Genomic DNA, 5,417 nt, shown 5'->3' on the forward strand with positions numbered 1-5,417 from the left:
GATATATGTTTACATGGCCCAACCACATTCTACAAAGTGAAAGGTATGTCCCACATTACAGAGAAAAAAAAAAAAAAGAAATTATTTTAATGTCCACAAAACTAAAAATAACTTATAATTATACATTTTGTGATTTAATAAAACATTTCCAATAATAAAAATATTTTTATGGTAGAATGGTACGAAAAGATGCCACTTCTTTTCAGATACGGGTGGCACTTGTTTCTGCGTTGGCTAATTAAAGTGAAATCAAAATCAGAGTTATGATGGTCGGTGCATTTGACTGCGAAGTGGAATCGGTTGAATGGGGAACCACTGTTTTCCACTTCCCTGAACCCCAAGTGCTATCATAAATGTTGCCGGCCACCAATTTTGGGGACTTATATCGGTTGAATCGGAACCACGGTTTTCCACTTCCCTGAACCCAAAGTGCTATCATAAAAGTTGCCGGCCACCATTTTTGGGGACTTTTATAAAGGCAGATTGACTTTCTATTTGTTTTATTTGTTCGGGTGCATGAATGGCCATGGAATGATTTTACCTTTGCATTTTCGAAGTAAGGAGGCAAAAGCAAAGACAACAGAGTGTTGAACCCATTTACTCGCAGAAAGTGGGGTACACTTGAGGAGTTGCAGGGAGCATCTATTGGGTGAGAATCCTGAGCTCTTTACGTTAATGAGTAGAGTGTAGTATACATTTGTGGGTCTAATCTCGCCATCAAGAACATAACAGGGAGCAATCCTGAGCGAAAGTGGGGTACACTTGAGGAGTTGCAGGGAGCATCTATTGGGTGAGAATCCTGAGCTCTTTACGTTAATGAGAGTGTAGTATAGATTTGTGGGTCTAATCTCGCCATCAAGAACATAACAGGGAGCAATCTGGCCGACCTTCAATAATTTCTGAGAAGCCCTGTTCCCTGGCACTGGTTTTCTCTGTCTGAAAAGATCCATTAAGGGATTTATGTTATCTTAATGGTGTTCTTTTTGGTTTTCGCATTTGGATTTTTTGGGTTTTTGTTTAAATTGAACCCGCTTTGACCTACCTGCATTGTTCTGGATCTGATTGAAACCTTTCTATACAGTGGCTATTGCATGTTATTTCCATATTTACAGTTTGTAGGCCAATCTTGTATTTCCGTAGATTGAACATTATTGTCAGCAATTGAGATTTCGCAAATCCACATGTTATTTATGTATGCATGATCCAATATTCTTGCATCATACCAATTGAATTTGGTCTTAGCATCCTCTCATTTTACCCCAGTTTTCATTGCTGTCAGTGACCCGTTGCATTCTGTATGCTGAGATTAAGGCTCTGATATCCCAAACCCTCATCTGAGATCTGTATGCAACATGTAGGGGATGATGGGATCCATGACACAAGTTCTCGAAACATTCTAATCTACTGATGAAATATTCGATCATGTTCATTTTACCTATGAACTCGGTTTTTTCTACACGACAGATTTTTTATTTTGAGCTGGCGAAGCTCAAGGCTCAAGATTCTGCTTATCAAGTACTCGTGCTCTCACCGTGGCTTGGGAGGTCGATACCTCCACACTGACCACTTACAAACTTTCGATATGTGCAGACGATACTGTTCATGGTGGTTCCACTAAGCTGGGTTACCCTATGAATCACCTAGCCTAGCCTCTTATGATGACATGTCTTAACTCTTCTGATTGGACATGTATCAGAGGGCTCCGTTCATCAAAAATAATCATCACAACAAAATATTTGAATCATATACCTGTAGATGCCCACACCTGAACATGTCAATATCGATGAATGGTGAAGCTACTTTTGGTGCTTTTCCCTGATTATTGTTTAGTCCTTTAGATACTTTTACCTATCATTGTTTGTGCCCAAACTCAATTATAGTGCGAAGACAAGTTTTTGATATTATTTAATTTTTATATTGCTGGGAACTATATTTGACACAATGCTTTATCGTATAGCAAGCTCATATTATGCAATAAAGTTGTGCGAGAAAATTTAGATCACAAAGAACAGTTATTTATCTTCAATTATCATGGTTTAGCTGTTTACGATACTGTTCATGGTGGTCTCATTCTGCAAATTGCAAATTGAAAAAGAGGGGATGAATAATAAAAGGTCATCAGTCCACTTTCACGTGACCTAAAGCGGTCTGTCTACCTACAAGCCAGGCATTGTCATTTTACAATGAATGGATTGACTTGTTTTTGGGATTTCAAGTTTGTTTCAATTAAATAGGGTGTTTGAAGTTGGCCCAATACAAAACACGGCCACCTTCTCAGCTTTTAGTATTAGAACATTTTTTGCATTTTGCCATTGTAATTTCTTTATAAGTCGATATTGCTTTCAATTTTAAAGCTACATAGGACATTTTGCCATTTTTGGTTGTAAGTAACTGCTCTTATATCATAAAGTCTGTGGTTATATGTAGAAATTCTTGAAAACTATTTTGGTGTGAGTTTTAAGGGCGTTCTAAATAAATTTATCCTCACTACAAAATATCATATTGTGGATATTGCATTGTGGGTTAAGCATCAATTTTCATCTTGTGTCACCCTTGATTCTTGAAATGGTGTTTGTTGACTTTTTGTTATTGTGTTACTGTTGGACATTGGATAAACCAACGCTCCCCGTGTGTTTTGTGACATGGACTAACCGCCTCTCGTGGATCTTTGTCTCTGGCGATGCGATCGTTGACTAACACCTATGGTTTTGGTTTGACGGCAATCGTGATTCACAACAGTTACTTTCTATTTTATCAGAGTGAATCCTTTGGCTGTTGTGATATGTATAGAGTTAGGGCATTATTTGAATGAACCAGGTTTGGCCCAAGTCAACCTGTCCTTTAATTTTCTACCCTTGCTCAGCTTTCTAAAAGGGCAGTTGGGTATCAGCAATCTCTGTTTGCCCCAGTTTGTCTAGACATGTCCTTTGGCACATTCTGGTGGTAAAGTTTTATACATGTCCATTTCTAGCAGATGCTTTTAGGTAATATAATTTCTGATTTCTTATATTATTGTTTTGACTACGTCGATCATATTTGTTACAACATTCTTTGCTGTATATGTGTTGACCATTTAAGAAAAAGGCATAGTCATGCATTTTCTGTATTATTTTATTCTTAATACAAGCTTTTGTTGCATTCATTCTAAGGTTCCGTGATATTTTACGATGGTATCGTTTCTTCAATCTGCTTATATGAAGCCCTGTGATTGTGGTTTGTAAAATTAAGGTTCTGGAGTTGCTGGGAGACATATATTGGGATTTATAAATATTTCAAATTTGTCTTTTCGTAGGTCTTCTTCGCTTTATTTGATTTGTCACAGGTGATCACCATGTTCAAAAGATGGTACGGTGACAAGGATCACCATGAACAAGATTCTGTTGAGAAACAAACAAAGGTAAACAGGGAGTATCAGTCATTCCATTCAATGCTTTACCATTATATGAGTATCAGTTATCGTTGAGGTTTGAATCGCGAGGGATTTGAGGTGCAATTCATGGATTTTACATGCAAGAGCTATGATAAAAGTCAATGTGAGAGTTGATAATTTACAATTAATATATTCTATGAACATTAACTTGTGTTTTCTTGCTCTTTACATAGATAAATGAACTCAGGGCTGCTATTGGGCCCCTGTCTGGCCATAGTTTGCTGTTTTGTTCAGATGCGTGCCTGGGACGATATTTGGAAGCTCGGAATTGGAATATGCAGAAATCAAAAAAGATGTTGGAGGAGACTTTGAAATGGAGGGCAGCATATAAACCAGAGAAGATACGCTGGGTAAGTGTTAACCAGATTAGAGTTTTATTTAGAGGTCAACTGTGCAGAAGAAGAAATAGGATGATCGAATAATGTGCATTTCTCAGCTAACTTTTCTACCGTGTGCTTTTCTGTCGTAAATTTAAAGGATCACATGTGAGCATATGATAGACACGGAGTACGTGGACAAACCTGGAAATGGAACATGTAAACTATATTTTTCTCCAGACCATTACATCTATGGGTAGCCCTAGGCCACCGTCAAAATTCTCTTTGTAATTCTCCCTCTTACATCTTTTTCTCCTTATACATTACTCAATACATTACTTATAAAAAAAATAAACCCATTAAGGTGTTTTAACTATAACAATTCTCAATGTTGAACTTGGTTACATGTTACTAACGTTAATTGTAATGTGGACTATTAATATAAATGAAACTTTTTGTTGGAGCACAATGTCTGATTACCCAATGCTCCCTCTTATTAGACGAGAGCTCCAAAATCAACTTCCAATGAACTCTTTGTAATCTTGAAGAATGATGCCAGTAAAGTCTGCATGAGCTTGATAACTTACTCAGCACCACTACTTCCCCTCAGAAAAGAGATTCCGGACAATTTCTAGCTGTCCTGTGAAACAACTACTAAACAAGACCATTGATCTAGAATTGAATATTTGTTTCAATCACTTCAACACTGCCGCTGAAGACATTACCTTTGAGCTTATGCTTCGAGAATCAGCCAGCCATTGGCCAATGTAAACCCGCTACCCCCATGTCAGCACCAATATTCTCTTCCTTAAGTTGGATCACCTCTATTTTAGCCATCTACCACCCTCACATAAGTACCAGTGGTCACTTCCACAATATGGATTATATCATCGCTTTGTGCATACACAAGTCAGTCTTCCTCGAATAAATGCTTCTGACAGAATCATAGTTTAAAGACTCTGAAGCAGATGGACATACTTGGTATGGATGAGAAATCGGTCAATCCACCTGCTCTTTATAGTACCACATTCCTGTCTGAAGGAATGCTCATCTATCATCTTTGTATTCCAAAAAATGTGGCATGAAAAATACCTTGATTCTGCACACTACCCTTTGATGATGGGCTATGTATATGGTATGACTAGGTAACCTTATTTTCAATTGTCAAATTTCATTCCAACACATGTGAATCCTATTATTGCCTAAACTAGCATCTTAGTGGAAAAACTCAATCTACAGATGTTACCCTTGGGTAATGGATTGGAGTTTTGTCACTATCACCTCAATACAACTTCCCCTTCACCTTTGAATGGCTTTCAAGAGGCCAAGGGGGTTTTCCCTTTGATATTATGATTGATTATTGGAAGAGCGTAAGAAAACCTTGATTATGATTAAGTGATTGAATGCAACGATATACTTCAACAAATAACCAAGTGAATCCACAAATATAGCGCATATGTAATATATAGGATCCAACGACTTAGTGATCTAATGCTTCAAGATAGATCTTTAAGAGAACAAGCATAAATTACACGATCCACTTAGATGCTTTATATGAATTAGAAACAAGTGGGTTAGATCTCAAATCTGATTTACTATACATGCAAAAGTGATTTCAGATTTGCAATATGTTGATTAACATCCCAAATTAATGTAAACCTTGAAGAAGT

At 37.2% G+C, this 5,417-nt stretch overlaps 1 long non-coding RNA gene across 1 annotated transcript; it reads left to right on the top strand.

The window, feature by feature from the left end:
• Positions 1 to 217: 217 nt before the first annotated feature.
• LOC149260000 (uncharacterized) lies at positions 218 to 3,402 on the top strand. The gene is made up of 2 exons (XR_016257967.1): positions 218 to 790; positions 3,293 to 3,402. It is a non-coding gene; the product is annotated as an uncharacterized LOC149260000 (long non-coding RNA).
• The last annotated feature ends 2,015 nt before the right edge of the window (positions 3,403 to 5,417 follow it).

Source organism: Pinus tabuliformis, chromosome 6 (genome assembly GCF_031772625.1).
Source record: "Pinus tabuliformis cultivar Carrire ecotype Pingquan chromosome 6, CPIR1, whole genome shotgun sequence".
Lineage (NCBI taxonomy): Eukaryota > Viridiplantae > Streptophyta > Pinopsida > Pinales > Pinaceae > Pinus > Pinus tabuliformis.